Source organism: Phalacrocorax carbo, chromosome 9 (genome assembly GCF_963921805.1).
Source record: "Phalacrocorax carbo chromosome 9, bPhaCar2.1, whole genome shotgun sequence".
In the NCBI taxonomy this organism is placed as follows: Eukaryota; Metazoa; Chordata; class Aves; order Suliformes; family Phalacrocoracidae; genus Phalacrocorax; species Phalacrocorax carbo.
The window spans coordinates 15,969,699-15,988,708 of record NC_087521.1 but is presented as its reverse complement, the minus strand read 5'-3'; the positions used below and the strand labels follow the sequence as shown (position 1 = coordinate 15,988,708).

At 40.9% G+C, this 19,010-nt stretch overlaps 1 long non-coding RNA gene and 1 other non-coding gene across 2 annotated transcripts in view; both read right to left on the bottom strand.

Moving 5' to 3' along the window:
* LOC135315015 (uncharacterized) overlaps positions 1-19,010 on the bottom strand; it is a 334,179-nt gene that overhangs the window by 248,979 nt on the left and 66,190 nt on the right. The window lies entirely within an intron of this gene.
* Positions 12,141-12,213, bottom strand: TRNAF-GAA (transfer RNA phenylalanine (anticodon GAA)). The gene has a single exon. It is a non-coding gene; the product is annotated as a tRNA-Phe (tRNA).

The following is a 19,010-nucleotide window of genomic DNA, read 5'->3' as shown; positions in this document are numbered from 1 at the left end:
TCTTCTGTGATTCCTACTGTCCTTTGAGATGGCTCTTAGAAAATTGCCCAAGTCCAAAGTCCCTGAAAGGTGCTTCTATTAAACTGCAACAGCAAACCATGGATAAAAACAAATTCCAGGTCTTCACTCGGGCAAGCACCAGGGCTGCCCTGACACACATTTCTCCACTGCTCAACTCTGAGCCTGCCTGCCCAGGGCTGCTCACAGAACCTGCCCACAGGACACGGCCATACAACAGGGTGCCACATGCTGAACTCAGCAGCTCATTTGGGTTTTTTCTGCCTTTTCCTTTAAAAAAACAAATTCAAGTCCCAAACAGATAGACTTCTTTCTAGTATAATACAGTAATGTAAACAACTGCAATCTTAAGAAGCTGTCCCATTAACATCACCATCCCATTCCATGTAGCATGCTCTTCACTATTTCCCTGCTGCTGAACAGCACAAGTTCTACTAATAAGCTACATTTAACCTTCATGTACTACTTTTATGAGCCAAGCTCATACCATTATGTCAGGCTGCTAAACACTGTTAGAGCGATTTGGTAGCTGGAGAAACTGAAGCACTGGAACCCATCACAAGACAGAATCCTGCTGTAAAGACTGGAATCTTCCGTGGTTTTTGCTATATGTAACACAGGAGAAGACAGCTACTGCCAGTATAAGAACAGGAAAAATTTAATCTTATTTCAGCCATGTCTCAAGAACACTGGAAATGGGAAAGTGGTATATTAGGCAGAGTGCAAACCTGCATCTGACAAAATGAATTTCAGATATCAGGCACCACAAATCTAAATGCTCCCATATACCTGGTTCTTCTATTCAAACTCAATGATTTATTGTTAGAAAGCTACATATAATTAATTCACCTTCTAGTTGTGCTGTCGACTCCAGAAGTTCTAAACCAGGATTTGGAACTGAGGGAAAACAAAGATTTTTTTCAATCATATTTGTCTGCCTGTTGTGGGTTTTGGATTCCTTCTCTCCACAATTCATGAGAGAGATTCACAGGTTCAAAAGTCAACTTTTGATGCATGTACAAGTGAAGGAGAAGACAATGTCCTCTGATCACATGCCTCACTGCATCCCCTTTCCACACAGGACAGATCGTAAATTATTGAGCTCATCACCTCACTGTAAGATCATGGGAACCCATCTGCTTTGAAAAACTATTTAGCAAGTGCTCCTTCTCCTAAATTTGCTCCTCTACCCTCCTGCTTACAAAATCTAAAATCTACATGAAGAGCACAGAGCTAAAAGTAGTTTCTTCGTTACTGGTTACATATTCATACTTGACATGAATTTAGTATTTATTATTTCATTTATGTGCAACTGCTTTGTAATTTAGAGACTGTGAAGTTGAAGTCTGCCTTCTCAGGTGACAATGTATCTAGGGAACTTCCAGCAGAACTGATGTCCAGCCTACACACTAACAGTGACAAAAACCTGCCGGCTGTAACCAGGATAGTGTCAGCTCTCCACAGGGGCAGGGGGGTTGACCACATGTCATCTGGAGCTTTCTGCCAACTCTTCTGTGCTATGATTTCTATGATTGACCCAAAATTTAATTTTACACCAGGCTGAAGAAATGCAACCCGTATGCTTAGTGGCGCGTAGTCGAGCAAATGCTGTCTCCTCACATAAACCCTGTAGGTCTTAAGGCGCAACCTATTGGCTTTGGTGCTGTGTGTGGTGTAAACGTCAAATGAGGCATGAACAGAAAGATGGTCCCCTACAGTTAGGGTAATATTCAGTTATCCAGTCTTTATAGACTTCACGCTGTAAACATCTATATCCAAGCCAATTGTTTCAACTCCCTCTATAATCAGTGGTGATAACCTGCTCTTTAATTCACCCAATGTATTTCAGATGTGTTTTAACAATACTTTCCCACTGAAAGCCTTTGGGGGCTCTGATGCATGGAGCAGAGGGGGAAACTGAATTATATTGGGAGATCCACAAATGTACAGGATAAGCAGAGCTGGTGCAGTGAAGTCCTCCTTCACCGCATGATACAGCTGCACCTGTCCAAACCTCTCACCCAGCCAAATCTGAGCCATATATACCCCAGCATATATTATCAGAGGGACTGTGGAGAGCATTGCAGTGCATAAAGAGGATAACTTAGTGCACACTGCTGTTTCTGACAGGCATCACTACCACCACTACCACAATTTTCTCCCTAAGGACAGAGGAGAGACTGTGTTTTTAAACCAACAGAACAGGGCTGAAATCACCAAGCCACACACTAGATTCCTCCTGGTAAAGCAGATTTTTAGACATGACATATGAAAGGGGCATTTATGATCGCTCGTTAAAGAAAAAATGCAGCACCCCAGGAATACATGTGCATATATTCTGCAGCTCACCCACAGCCAACAGTTCCCATTCTGTTAAAGAATAAAGCCCTTCTAAGACCATTAGTAAACAACTAACTTCTTTGATCCATTATTTTGATTCTGGAACAAAGAGTTTCTGAGCAGCACAACAAATCAGTTCACCCATATTGGTGCATGTCAGACATACTGTTGTCCTGAATATTTTTCATCTCCCAGCTCCGTTTAAGACACCAGTACAATACACATCTTTTCTGAGCAATCACATATATACCCTGACCCTTCTGCATAGTCCAGAACAGATATTGAGAAACCCTACAAGTTCCAAGGAACTGGAAGTCCCACATTCTCCATTTATTTTATTTTTAGATGTAGCTGAGTCCATTACATTTTCTTCAGTTCAAGACAGTGTATTTTGTTCAGTTTTAATCTTTATTTGAACTTAGTCCAAACCATTTCTGTCTTCTCCAAAATGCTCCTGTATTAGTAGGTATGACACCTTCCTCCATACACTAGAAACCAACAGCTAATGCCCAAAATACTGAACCCATAATGCATGTAGCTCAGGAGTACTGACATTAAGTACTGGCAGAGTCTGCAGGAGCCGCAAGTGCCTGGATTCTAGTGGCAATGATTTCTAAGAGCAGAAATCTTCTTAGCATTGTAGCTCATTATTTTAATACTTTGCATGGAGTATTATATCCATTATACATAGAGGATGACATCCTTCATTAACAGCCTCAAGACAAAAAGCCCTTAACTTCACATTACTCTGAACAGAATTGTACCCCATCACTAACCTTAAGAGCCACTTACAAAGCACTCAGCACCTCGTGTTTTTGTTGTAGACACTTGCATTGAATTAGTCCTCACTTCTGCATATGGCAAGGATGATGCATTAGACACTTTCACTGTTACAAACTGCCATGGCAGAAGAGGCATGCATTTACTGGGGGATAAGAGTGTTTTGCCTCCCCTCCCCCTTAGCACCCATTCTTTTGTCCCATTCTTGCTCTTCAAGCAGACTTAAGAGAATTTGTAAACTCTTCAATTGAAGTTTTGGGGTTTTTGAATGAAAGATGTCCTTCTACCCCAAAAAGAAAATTTTCATGAAAAAATATTAGTACTTATTAAGGAAATAACAAATAAAAATTTTGGAAGGTTGTGCTTCTCTTACACTAAGCTACATTCAAAACCAGATGATCAAACACAAATTGATGTTTCCTGTGCCACTGGGTAGCTATCCGATGCTGGAAACAGTCTGAGAAAAGGTATAAGCACTGAAAGAAAATGAAAACAAAAATTGAACAAACTTTAATACATTTTACTGCACAGTTGTCAAGAAGAAAAGAATTGGCAGATAAGCAGCATGAGAATGCCTTTTCTCCCCTACAGAACATTATGCTTCAAAATGAGTGTGTACCACTTGTTTCATTTTCTAACCTTGTTCTCTTTTCTGGCAACATCCTGAAGCGCTGATTCCTGTACCCTCTACTTGCATTGTGAAGCATTTTACTTTGTGATTACTTCCAATCAAAGTCAGATAAATTCTTTGCAAAGTGATCATTTAGCTTGATTACAGGTGACAAAACCCAGCCCATACCTTGCCAAGATCATTAGGGGTGGAAAAGTGATCTGGGGAAATCTGTCGTCTTTTTTTTTTTTTTTCTGTTTTTTTAACCTCTGAGAAGCACAGAAACAAAAAGGGAAGGAAAGCATAAATACCCATTTCTCAGCGCAAGCTAGACGGATCTATATGACGGATCTTGTACCGTGACTGAAGCTGTCCTCGGGCACTTTTACTAACACAAAGGCTCCAAAGAACATCTCTTCCCCTCTCCCACTCCATTACGTGGCTATAGGATGGGTAAAGGGTTTAGGTCACACACAGACACACACACACCCCTCCTTACTTGGACTGTCACAGTTGTGACTTTAACCTGTTAGACTCAATGAAATACAGTCATTTTTTCCCTAACTTTGTGTCCCTTATATCAAATGCTCCTCTTCTACCCTTGTATCACCATACACACTACCTCAACACCTGAGGCTCCTTCTGCAGGCCATTTTCACATGCTCTTCAGAGTTTGTTCACACAGCATACAAAAGCTTCAGTAAAACAGAAAAGTGAAATTTAAAGTCCTAATAAAAGTTTATTTCATTATCAGTAGCAATAACTACCATATTTTCAGCTGCCCAGTAAGTTATAGCCTTCCTTACTCATTTACTCATAAAATAGATCAACTCCTTTGAGTTCAGGCACAGTAAGTCATAAACTATAGAGCTCCTTATCACTGTCACGCAATGTAACTTGAATTCTGCTCTCTTCTTTCAAAGCAACTTCCTCATTACCTGCTTATGACATCAGTTTTTATCGGCTTTGCTCCTTTTTCATCAATTCCAGCTAGTACTCCTCTTTCTAGACTACCTCTCGCTTTTCTACACACCATATTCATGGTGCAGGTATGCTCTGATGACAGGGGCTGAAAACGTGATGTGTACAGGTATAATCAAAAATACTTTGCATTTGTTGAAACTTTCCTTTTCTAGCTAAGCATGACCTGAAATGGGAAAATATAAAGATATTTTAGTCCTCCCTGACAGATAAAAATGTCTTAAAGGACTGTAAAGAAATGCATGTAAGGAGAAGGAAAAAGAGGAGCACTGACTTGGGGTTGAGCGAAGAGCAATTCAAGTCTTTTATCAGATGGACTGTTCTTCCACAAATTGTGTATGTATAACTGGAAAATATCCAAAGGAATGGAACACCACAGGTTGCAAACAGCAAAGCTTGATTAGTTGAGAAAAGAAAATTTTCCTTAATATTTTATCTATTTAAATTCTTGTATAAACATTAGAGAAAGGGAGGTAGTAAGGAGGCAGCAGAGAAATAACTGGCTAACAAGCAGCAGGAGAGAGCTCTTGAGTGTAATATTCAGTTCCCCTTACCAGCACGTTGAAGGGATATAAAAGATCCCAATCTATTTTTCTCCATTGCTATCCATCCACTTTTATGACCCTGCCAAAGTCAAAGAATCACTCCAATTTTTTAAAATTACAACTATTGATTTCTCTCTTTTTCCTGTCCTTGTAGGAGAAATATGGCTTACGAACGGTTTCTCTGGTTGTTTTGGGCTTTATTATTTTTGAAAGAAGACTTCTCATTCTTCCCTCCCATTCATTCCTCTCTGTATTCCAGAGACACCTGCACTTAAACTGGGAAAGAAGAGACACTGATAGCCCTGGTCTTTCTAAGGTCAACCACCACAGTAAAGAACACCCTCTGTGGTTTCCTTACTCTGCTGGAAAAAGGGCACACCACAGCTCACATGCTCTTTGCAGAGACAGTGCACGCAACTGAATCCCCACAGCCACATCAGAAAAAATTATTTGGACAGTAGGAATCGCATTATCAGCCTAAGGAAACAGGGTTTGTTTGGGAATGAAATAAACCCAAACCTCTGCATTACAACAAACAAATGCGATCACCCTGTGCTACCAACCTCACCACCTAATTACAACTTTTTCATTCTCTAATTACTGATGAGAACTCCTGGTCCCATGGAAAAAGCTATTTGGCCTTCTCATGGCTCATCTAAAGGACACAGCATTTACAAACACTGATTCACCCTCTCTGCTAAGCGGAAATGTTGTTTGCAGACTATAAACCCAAAGAAAGGCTGGTTCCTGTGCATAATCAGAATTCATTTTAGTAGGATTTCTCTTTTCCACTTTCCCAGTTTAATTAATACATCCTGATTTCAAACTATTTTTAACAAGTCATTTTTCTCCAATCAAAAGGCAAATGCTTTTTCAAGAATGTCACTCATCTAAATTATCCATCATTTTATAGCTTTCTGACAAGCCAGAGAAATGAAATATACAGCTGAATTAACTTAGACTGTCTTATAGGGGCCTGCCATAACAGCAGTGCACTGAATCTTGAAGACGACTGAAGGCTGTAGTCCTTAGCACTAGCTTTAGTTTTTGCAAGAACTGTCCATAGTACAGGAGGATACTGGCACCAGACCTTAACTTCTGTTGAATCTACATAAAGCTGGAAGGACTTTAATACCATCAGAGAAATTATTTTGCATTTACAATGGTACAATTGAAATAAAAACTTAGCAAAGCTACGAACCCCCCCTTTTTTAAAATGGGATAAATGGTGGAATCTGAGAACACATAGGTGGCCAACCCAAAGTTTTGTGTTTTTGTTGAATTGTTCTGAACATTAAATAGCAAGAATGTCTAATTTCTCAAACTCGGGCTCTCCATTCAGTGCAAAACCACCACCAGCAGCTCAGATTTCTTTCTTGCTTGGCTGATGATTACTGATCTTGACATTTGCTGGTACTCTGTGTTGTGAATAATTCAGGGATGCTGAGCTGTTCAGTGACAAACTCTGAGGGTAAAATGAGATCCGACATTGCAGCCTACCTGTTTGTGCTTCAAAGCAGAATTAATAAGCAGGATCTCTCTGTTAAGCCTCAAGATTACTGAGAAGAGGCCTGAATCCAAATGCCCTCACAAACACTCCAAAGTATTTGCCCCACTCCAGCTTAAAAAGAGCATCTTTGCTCAGCATTGTTCAAGAACTTAAAGGTATTACCTGATTGCTGTAAATTAATCATTTGACTGAAGTCTAGAACAATGCTGTTTGGTTCCAAGCCACCCAGTTGGGAAGAAAATAAATTTCTTCTCTGGAAAAGAAGGAAGTGAAGGTCACAACCGCTTTCTGCCAGATCCAGCTTTGCCACTGTAGAAGGGAATGGTTACTATGTTCTGCTCCACCCTTTGCTGGAGGCCAAAACATGTACAGATCTGCCAGCTGAGCCCTTCAACACTTCCTGATTTGTTCAGGTAAAATCACTTATGTTATCCTGTGTCATGGATTGAGTTGACCTGCATGATTTTACCTGCATTAGCAAACTAGACAGCACTTTCAGCACCTGCTATAGAGGAAGTTGATAGAGGAGGTTAAGTTCCAAAATGGATCCTGTCTCCTTAGGCTGAGAGTATTCGGAGAGGAGGAATCTCAGGTTTCACCTGATGTGGCTGTGGGGAATCAGCTGTGTGTACCAGTGCGGCATCCTGTCCCCATCTTACATTGGGTTCTTTTTCCACTAAGGTTAAGGAAGCCCTACGGTGTGTTCTTTACAGTGTTACTTGACCTTAGAAATATCAGCAGAAATAGTAGGAGCAATGGAGCATAGCTGAGGTCAGTACTTTCTTCCACAGACATAGCTGGATCCAGAAAACGATGTCTATGAAGGGCCTGGAGTCAAAAGCCAAGAGCCTGTAGCCCAACCTGAGAGAATGCTGTCAGGCCAACAGATACAGTTTTTCTGGGGCAGAGCTACAAATCTCAGGACTTTTGCAAAGAAAAGATTGAAATGAACTGAACCATTGCCACAGAAAGTCTGTGCAGCTACTGACTGATAACACTGATTATTGGTGCAGAGAGTCCGGCCTTCTGAGTCTCTAGCATTAAGGGGTTTTACTTATCTCAGTAATATTTATGTTGACTTTACATTTTTGAGGAGTGATTTGGGGATTGGAGTCATCAAAACACACTTGAATGAAAAAATGCAAACCCCTGTAGTGCCCTGGGTTTTGGGAACACAAACCAATTGTTTCTTCCCATCATTTGCATAACAAAGACACAATGTTCATGGGGAAGGTCCAATGCACTGCTCATCCAGCTGGACTGAGAGGCAGATGGAAGAAGGCATTTATACTCCAAAGCTTTCTATAGCATGAGAGGGTAGACAGTGTACTAGTAAGCACTTAGTTTCTTTAAATCAGAAATAAAAAGGGATGTTAGTGGAAAGCATAAGCTTTACAAAATCAAGATGAGATTCTGTAAACCTTAAACTGCACCTGTGATTAGCAAGCACTAGTAATATCTCACTGTTAAAGATCACTTAAACTTTACCTGAAGGACATCAATTTATCTGCATTGAAAATTTCTCTACAGCATTAGAAATCCAGTATCCCGTACAAGACCGAGAAAACTTAAGCAAATCAGGTACCAGCCATTAAGTTGACAATTCTTATTTCATTGCCTCAGAGGCAGAGTCACACACACACACACACACAAAAAAAAAACAACCCAACCAAAAAACCAGCATCAACAGTGAAAAATAAATGAGATGCATAACCTGCATCCAGTTTCACTGATCCACCCTTCTATGGCTGTAAAGTTGCAGGCTATTATATCTGGGGACAGCATGTGGTGTCTCCAAAGCATGGTAGACCTCATGAGCTTAACAGCTACTGGACTAATTTCGTCAATTGATATGAAAGACATTTTGATTAGGTTAAATGTACTTTCAGTAATAATAGTGTAAATGTAGGTTAAAAAATATTGTCTTTATATAGTCCTTGCAGTAATTTTCTTTTTTTTTTCTAACTTTATATTCCTCGGTTTGACTCTTTTTATGATACCTGAAATGAAGATGCTGTTGTCCTTAGCTGTTTAAATGCTTGCACTGGCAACTAGGCTGAGAAGGCTGGCTTTGTACTGTGTGCTTACTGCCATATACTGGATGCTATAAACTGTCTTGTTAACATCTAGTTACTCAGGAGTCCTTAACCGCATAGAAAATAGCCTGCTGCTGTAGAGCCACTTCTAAGTGCAAGATGATGGATATTTTCTCATTTTATTTCTTTATGAATGCTGGGTTGGACAAAGAGCAAATAACAAGGGAGCTCCAGCCTTGGATCAGCACTGCTGAGCTGGGCAATAGGGCTGACGCTCTTCGGGCCTGCTTGTGCCTACTGAGGGCTGCCATTCTCTCCTTTTTTAAAGTTTCTATGTAAAAAAGTAGTAATGGAGGTTAGCTGAAAAATTATCTTGTCCGATCCCCCTTTTAACTCTTGAGGTGAAATGGTGTTAATTTTCCATGCCCAGCAGGGAGCCAGCACACTCTGTCACGCAGGTGGAAACTTTTTTCAGGTTGAAGAAATGAATTTTGGTCATTCTGAGCAATAAATATTTCATGACAAACAACACATGCAGAAAAGTCCCATAGTACAGACTCAGCCAAGTGGATTTTGCATTTTCCATGTTAAAATTGAAAACAATGTTTCCTGTTCTATTTTTGGTTCTGACATAGTAAAACTGGTGACCTGAAAGCCAACTCGGAAGGCTTTTTCCCACCTCAGTTCTATCTTCTTCTGTGCTCCTGATATACCCATTAATGGCACTGCGACCAAAGGCTCACAAGTAAGGAGATCAAGGAGGAAGAATCAAGTATGATTCACATAGCTGCAGCAGTACTGAGCTGACAAAAGTCACTTTCAAGACCTTTCATGACCCAGATCCATCCCCAGCTCTGTCAGCTTCTGACAGCCTAGATTAGGGGGAAGGACTGTAAGTGTGGTTACAGAAATACCCTCAGAGGCTTATTTTGGACAGTGGAACCCTCAAGCAGCCTTTACAACACAGCAATGAAACATGAAATGTTTACCCTTTTAAAATAACTGACAATTTGCTGTTTCCTGCCATGAGTCAGATCTCACCTCAGAACCAAATCAACACTATATAGAGGCAGCGGGGCACAGGAGCTGCAGCACACCCTTCTGCAGAAGGGCAAAAACACAGAGCAAAGTCCTGCCTATCATCAGGCCTGAACGCCACTCCCCTTGTCCACCACTGAAAGCTCCATTAAAGCTCATCTGGCACAAGGGTTTTGTACTTAACGTATAATAAATTGCCTAAAGGCCTTTTATTCTTCATGGGACTGAAATGCATATAAGTAACATATTTAGCAACAATGTGCAGTCTTAATTGCTTCTCTCCAACTGTTTCAAAACCACAGAATTTCAGCCTGAAGGTAAGCTTGTGTGTATAGCTAGATTTCTTACTACTTCTCATGTTAAGATCCCATGGTGCTGTTCCTTTGATCAGGATAATGGTCAAAATTGTATCATAAATGAAAGAATAATATTATTCTGCATTCAAGGCTGGGTGACACTAAAGCCATTGGCAACTGAGCTTCAGTCTCTCTCTCCACATCATTTTGTTGCTTTTGCCAACTAAATTGGTCTAAAGGCATCCTGCAAAATGACATGGTTTCTTGAAATGTATCTGAATAGTTCTCACTTGTGTCTCTCAGAAATAGCATTAGCACATGTTCTCTTCCTAAGTTCACAGCTTAAGATATTACGAAAAAATAAAATCGTAAGAGCATATAAGAGATCCTGAAAAAATGAATCCAAAGAAGAAAAATCAGCTTCCTATTGGTAGAAAATAAAAAAATGAAGAAAAAAGAACAAACTTGTAAAACCCACTGTCTACATACTTCTGATATACCACCTGCTCTGACAAAAACTTCTAGACGTCTCCATCTTCTATAGGGTCTTACTCTCAAATTAACTTCACCTCTTTTTTGTCTGAACTATATACTTACTAAGACACCAAATACTTGTCTGTAAAGCATTGCATGAACACTAATGTAATATTAAATGGCGTCTACACCATTAATGGTGTCTACACAAACAGCAAGACAATCACAGAATCATAGAATCATTACGGTTGGAAAAGACCTCTAGGATCATCAAGTCCAACTGTCAACACAACATCACCATGTCTCCTAAACCATGCCCTGAAGTGCCACATCTACAAGTCTTCTAAATACCTCCATGGATGGAGACTCCACCACCTCTCTGGGCAGCCTCTTCCAATGCCTGACCACTCTTTCAGTGAAGACATTTTTCCTAATATCCAACATAAACCTCCCCTGATGCAACTTGAGGCCATTTCCTCTCATTCTATCACTAGTAACTTGGGAGAAGAGACCAACACCCACCTCGCTACAACCTCCTTTCAGGTACCTGTAGAGAGCGATATGGTTTCCCCTCAACCTCCTCTTCTCCAGACTAAACAACCCCAGCTCCCTGAACCTCTCCTCATAAGATTTGCTCTCCAGAGCCTTCACCAGCTTCGTTGCCATTCTCTGGACACGCTCCAGCACCTCAATGTCCTTCTTCTACTGAGGGGCCCAAACCTGAACACAGTATTCAAGGTGTGGCCTCACCAGTGCCGAGTACAGGGGCACGATCACTCCCCTACTCCTGCTGGCCACGCTATTCCTGGTACAAGCCAGGATGCTGTTGGCCTTCTTGGCAACCCGGGCGCACTGCTGGCTCATGTTCAGCCGGCTCTCCACCAGCACCCCCAGGCCCTTCTCTGCCGGGCAGCTCTCCAGCCACTCTTCCCCAAGCCTGTAGCGTTGCATGGGGTTGTTGTGACCCAAGCGCAGGACCCGACACCGAGCCTTGTTAAACCTCATACAGTTGGCCTCAGCCCATCGATCCAGCCTGTCCAGATCCCTCTGCAAAGCCTTCCTACACTCGAGCAGATCAACGCTCCTGTGTAACTTGGTATCATCTGCAAACTTACTGAGGGCACACTCAGTCCCCTCATCCAGCCCATTGACAAAGATGTTAAACAAGACTGGCCCCAACACTGAGCCCTGGGGAACAAGGGCCATGATCTGCCACCAACTGGATTTAGCTCCATTCACCACAACTCTCTGGGCTCGGCCATCCAGCCCGTTTTTTACCCAGTGAAGAGTACACCCATCCAAGCCACGAGCCACCAGCTCTTCTGGGAGGATGCTGTGGGAGACAGTGTCTAAGGCTTTGCCAAAGACCAGGTAGACAATATCCACAGCCTTTCTCTCATCCACTAGGCAGGTCACCCTGTCATAGAAGATCAGGCTGGTCAGGCAGGACCTGCCTTTCATGAAGCCATGCTGGCTGGGCCTGGTCCCCTGCTTGTGCTGCACAAAATGTTCTGCCGAAACCCGGGATCGAACCAGGGACCTTTAGATCTTCAGTCTAACGCTCTCCCAACTGAGCTATTTCGGCAGGCAGTTGCTGTAGTTTTAACCTCCCTTATTTTAAATTGAGAAAAATTACACAAAATAGTATATAACAGTATATTTTTGAGTCTTTCCTATTGTGTTGTAATGTTGTGTTTTCCATTGTGTTGTGTGTTGTTTTACCTGTAACATCACACCTACATCTCGTCTTACAGACTTCAACTGAAATTGCAAGAAAAGAGATGTCTCATAATGTAAAGACTTCACAGGAATTCTTGGACTTGGACTTTGGATATTTATCCTGATATGAACTTGCTTAAAACTTTTTTTTGGTATTTTCTCACTCAAGGCACTATCTTAGAATAGGATTTTCTGATAATCTCAGTTTGCCTTCAGTTCCAGAGAACAGCAAGGGCTATTTTCTTCTACACACTCTTTAATACATGGCTTCTGTACTGAATATATGAAAAGTGTTTGTTGATCTCAAGTGCTTTTACTAATTTGTGTTGTAAAGATGCAAGGAAATAAAGGAAGGCTGAGTGCAGGGAGCCCGAGTAATCCCAGCATCCCCTATTGGCCTGAAGAAGATGCTTCTCAGATCCCTCTACTTGCTCTAACACAGGCATGTCAATAGGAACAATACGCAGCTCCAGTTCACTGAGGTTGTCCTGCTTCACACAAGAGGTTCACATGTTGATGCCCTCTGAGAAGCTCATCACACTTGACTGCATTAGCAGAATGATGGCAGACCTAGTTTCTGTCAAAATTTCCCATGGCAGAACTGTGTGACGTAACACCTCTCCTGCAGATTTAGGAGTGTGGGAGACTAAGGTGTATTATTATGTCAACTTTCTAAATTTTATAGCTTGGTAATTTTAACAGATAAACTACTTTTCTGCCTTCCCCCTCCACATCAGCCTTTTTATAACCTCTTTCAATGCTGATTATCAGTGGCTGTACTTGAAGTGTGGGTGGAACAGAAAACTAGTCAAGTTGGCAGCCTGTAAATCTTTGTGTGGATATCAGGTTTAACAACCCTTATATTATTTACTTCACTTACACATGGCAATGGTCTTAAAAGCACTATACAAACTGATCAATGAACCCAACAGAAGGCTGTCTTTAGCCAGCTGCTGCAGTGGCTTATAATAGCACGTAACAACTGAGTGCAATACCTTTAGAGAGAAGTGACTAACAGCCTATCCGAATGACAGCACATGGAGATTTTACTTCTCTGACCTATGGCAGTAAGATTCAGCCTAATTGTGAAGTGTGCTCCTGCTTCTCAAATGGCCTCGCCTGGGACCATTTACAAGTAAGGCGAAGGTTGTATCATCAGCTGCATAGCGTCCCACCAGTACAGCTGTAGTCTTGGTTCTCTACTCCCCCTGACAAAACGTAAGTCCTTACTAATGTACCAGAGATTCAAGCTGTAAGTGCAGCCTGGCAGAAACCCATTCAAGAGCAGAGTACGCATAAACTTTCTAGACTGGAAAAACTAATAGCTTTGGCTATCATTCCTTCTCATAACATCTCTCTCTGGGGCACATCCTAACCATGAGAAGTGGCAGCAGTAGAGGAATTGGGCTTAGCAAATGGAAGAGTCTTCATTGCTCAGGCTAGTATAGTTGATGCCATATCCAATGTAGGCAAAATAGATTACCAGCTATACCTGACAGACTCATGTCTTTTGGTCAGCACCTGCTTTGTCTAGTGTCTTGAACTGGCTCCGAAAAGAGTTTTGTGTTCCAAGAATAAATCCTTGACACAGAGTACATCCAATTTCCTAGAAGTGCTGATACTTAGCTATACTGTGTATGCAGCCTGGAACTGGTGTCAGCCAAGCAGGTAGATGACTTTTCTACTGATAATTGTCTTTGAATAAAATTAAAACCTCAGCCAGCTATAAATTGGCTTAAATTTTTAAAAGTCACTTTCATGCTTGGTTGACAGTTCTAAGCTGGGGACTAAACACTCCTGCCCACCAGTTAAGTAAAATATAGCCAATTGCAATGCTGTTTCTCCAGTGAGATGGGACCAACTCTGTAGATGACAGAGGAGTTCATATCCTTTGGTTTATTCTGTCTTGTCTCTCAGGTGACAGTGTCAGCCAGGTGACCATCGCTGATATCTTCTCCTCCCTCTAGTAGCTCAAAAAGAACTGAACAATGAGCACTAGAATCCTATGGTGCACAAAGAGTCTCCACAGCTGCAAGCACTTGTTTGCCCTACTTAGAGCTTAGAAACAATCCTTCCTATACACAAATTCAAAGTTTATCCGAGTTACACATTGTCCTGATGTTTTTTCACATGTCCAGTATAAAGACAGATGAATGGCAACTTTAAAAGATACAGAAACACAGGTTCAAAGCATACCATACAGGTGGAAGTACAGAATTTCAACATTAACCACCTATAACAGGCTCCTCCCACTAACAAATGCTCAGTCCCTTGTAAAGAAAAAGGAAAATAAACAAGCACCGGCATACACAGACAGATTTAATCACTGAGAACACCTCTTTTCAGGCAGCTTTATAAGAGAAATTGCTTTGGCTCCTCAGCTGCCTTCAAATCAGATGTGTGAGGCAATCTCAATTCAGAAAGGTACTGACCAGTCTCACTGTCCTCTTAAGAAGTTTTGCCATTTCTTCACTCACCATCTTATAGTTCACAGGAAGTGACTGAAAACAAAATGACAAAGAAAGTCAAAGGGAGAAGTGAGGAATAGCTCTGATTCTGAAAGTCAGTCCAAGGTCAGAAAAGGCATAACTTAAGCTTTATCCAGAGAACACCGCATTTCAGTACAAGAAGATGCCAAAGATGCTTTTGCAGTGTTATCTCGTGGCTGCTTGGGATGCTGCTGTAACAAGAGAGACTACTTAATAAAATATGTGCTTTTATGGAAAATGTGTTCTGGGCTTGGCTAAATAATACGTGAGTGTTATTCTGAACAGTGACAAATATGTCTCTTCAATAACAGCACTTTGTTGCTTTTAAAACTTTTGAATGTTTACTGGTGCTATCTCCACTGCAGAGAGAACTACTTAATCCACTTGCTGTGCTGTGAAGCGCCCCAGTGCACCAGGCAGCACCGTACTGCTGAACAGCCCACAGGCATCCACTGAGACAGCACACACTGTGCTGGCAGGCATTCTCGGTGCTCAAGGTACTTGGGAGATATCCACTTGTGTAGCAATAGTTGGATTCAGTGTCAAGAGGATTTCTTTATTACCACTTATACGTGTTTCAGCAGCACCCATAATGTACTTTACCCTCAGAAGCAAGAAGTCCCAGAAAAATCAACTACCATTTAAAAAACCTAAAGGGCAAAAAGCGCACATTCAGACAGAGATTCCTCCAGCACAATTCAGAGCGACTCTCTTAACGCAGAAAGAGCAGTAGCAGATAAGGATCTGACCCGTCCAATTTTAATTCTTTATTATATGCATTCTTTAAAAGTAAATAACTGAAGTGTCAGCTCCGTCTAACCGCCTCATTACTGTTCACTGTTTCCTGTCAGCACCACAAAAATAGTTTGAGGAAGGCTTTTGCATAAAGAGAGAGCTCACAAGGGAAAGAGGGAGGAAGTTACTTGTAAAAGGGAGAGCACAGAGGACTGTAGGGGAAGCAGATCAGTAGGCCAGTCAGTACTGCGGTATGGGATCAAACACCAGAAAAGTAAACTATACCTGGGGCAATGAGGCATGGAACGTGTTAGAGTGAGGGTAGCTATTAAAGTAGCTTAAGTTAAAGGGGACATTATGTACCACGAAAAGAGGAATTTCATGCCCCCTGTATCCTCCGTGTGTAAAAAAATCCCCATACAAGTCAATTCTCAATAGTGGAAGGAGACTATACTAATGCACACCCTCCAACCCAGTATTATCACATCTAGAGATCTCCCCTGTGCAACTAGCAGAAGAAAGCCTCACAGGCAGTATTTTTCATTTAAAACAGCACTGAAAACTACCCACTTGGAAACTAATGATTTGGTCCTTATTTTTCTGCCTACAGGCTGTGTGCCTGACTGATCATCTGAATTTCAGAGCAGCTTCTGCATGGAGAAAATAGTTAAGACAGCGAAAACCATATCACCTGCCGGCTTTGCCTTATACCCAACACTACGGGAACTGCCATCAACTTCACTGAATTAAACTCTGTGTATAACACAAGAGTACCTCTAGACTTTCAAACCCTCATTCAACTACAAGCTTCAGCCATCTTCTGTGGAAGTTTACAAAGTTTACATGTATATGCAAATCAAACTGTCATAAGAATAGATGTCAAAATAAATAGCGGAAATATAATTCGTCATACAACTACAGTAAATCTTTGCTTCTCTCCTCATAAGTGCTCACTACAACAGTAACTATTAAATATGAACCATCACTGTATCAGATCTTGGTTCGGTAATAACACTTCTCTGCATCATGAGGAGTTCAAAAAATTGTGTACTTATTCAATTTTGTCTGATTATGAGACTAATATAACTGATTCTCTGACTGATAAGCATACTAGTGGGAACTTTCTTGGTCCAGAGAATTCAGCAACTAATAACTCAAAGCCATGTTCTGGCAGAAACACCATACAGATGTTTTACATAAAAGTCCACAATCTAGCCAGCTTGAGAAACCCAAGCTGAAATCGAAATATATCAAGTTGATAACAACGGCTCCAGTACCACATGACAGCACATGGTTATTACAGATCATTATCGCACAGTGTTAAATGTACTGTCTACATTGTTTCTGTCTGCACTGGCAAGAACCAAATTGTAATAAGTGACTACCAAATTACTAGGATGAGTAAAACCATGGTTTTCTAGCTTTTCTGGGTTTCTGAAAATGACAACTGCAAACCAGAGTCTAATGCTTACTGCCATTCTGCTGTTCAGAGTGTCAGCACATGCCTGCATAGGCAAGCACCTCTAAGGGGTTTCATGGTGAAGCAGATATGCCAAAAGCTGGGGACCATTTTTCTTCAGCATGGCTTCACGAGGAGGGTGCTAGGGAAACATCGATTCCAACGGTCAGGAAAAAATCGATAGAAGACAATGGAGAGTCTCAGACTTAAAACACTGTACTTAACAAATAAGCAGTTTCATTGTGGCATTTTGGACCTTTGTTGTTCCCCACCTTAACTGCCCTTTTAAATTGCATTTTCAGCTTTCAGCAGAGCTGTGTGAAGAAACATTTGTGTGTCTCATATGGTCCCACCCCCTTCTCCACAAATTATCATTTCCCCACAATAACACAAGGAACTAGCTTTCTGTTAATCGCTCAGTAAAAGAGAGTGCCTTGGGGCTTTATTAAGAAAGATTTCTGAGAGACTGAACCATGTGTGACCTAAATTGGCTTCATAAGTGGTTTCTGGAGGGCACAGAACAGTATTCACAAGCATAATCGCCTTTTACCTTGACGTTAATTATATACTTTACCATTCAAAATAAGTCATGGCCATGAGCTGAAGCATTTGTAAAGTAAACATGTCAGGAAAGCAAGATACTGTAAAATGAACAAAAATAGTCAATTCAGCACTATTAAAAATTCCTTTTCTTTTTACCCTCAATCTCCAGTGTAGCCTGAGCAGAAAACAACCATTGGTCTCTAAAATGAAGGCAGCAAATTTTCACTTCTCCAGGTTGCTTTGTTTAAAAATGAAAATACAATACACAGGTCTTTTCCTCTGAATGTGAAAATAAAAGGGCCTTGCTGGTTAATAACAATTTGAAGAGCTATAAGTGCCTCAGGATCTCATAAAATACGTTTCCCCTAAGAAAAGCAATAGTTTTCCATAACCTATCATTTCTGCATTTCATTCTTTTTTTCTTCCCTTTTCTAAGTCAAGGATATTTATAGAAAAACAGGATCTTTATTTCTGGAATGTGCTCTACTCCACCAAAGTCAATATACCCCATTTTTGACAGTGACTTTTTTTTGCTGGAGTTTGTTATATACTGCATAAGTGGGGACAACAACAACCCAACAAAATCACCATGATACAGAAAGCAAAGTCTCTGAGCCAAAGAGATGGTATCTGAGATTCAGTGATTGCCAACCACAACTAATGATGAGTTTGGGAGGGCAGGTTCCAGACTTGGCCAACTTTAAAGCACTGGCTTAGCTGAGACAAAAGTACTAGATTTTACAAGCACATTTTTGGGGCATTTAAGAAAGATCGTAAAGAAGATACATACCCAAAATTCAGTGCCAACGATTCCATTTCTCATTTGATCGAGATCTCCATTTCACCCTCTTTTCTGTCCACCATTTTGTTTGCCTGACACCTAAATGCTAACACAGTCCTCAAATCTCCTCTGTAAGCTCACAAAAAAACTAAACTAAAATACAAAAATAAATGTATGTAGCTTCAGAAAAGCAAATTTATGACAGATTTATGGGAAACAAATCCACTGAGAGGTTCAATACCTGGGAGAGTATTTTGGGGAAGTTTATTTTACCTTTATGCTTTTTTTCTAAACAACTGCTGATGGATCCTGTTAAAACAGACTGTTGAGACAAGTAATCCTTTGATCTGAGCCAGTAGGGTTGTTCTTACACGCTGTCTGTACAATATCTCCATTCTCTGATAGCTCTTTTATGTTTCTTTACAGAATTGAAGACTAAGCTTCTTGCAGAACAATTTTGTTGGTATCCAACATACCCTATAAACTAAGTAATATTTCATAAGCCTGCAAAATCATCCTGTTGGGTCATACTGGATATTAGTTACCAGTATAACAGATTACATAAATGCTAGAAGTAGTATTCTGGAGCACTTTCTTTAAGATTATAATAAAAATGTTTAGCTAAGGGATGTCTCACCTCCTTCAGGATATTAACC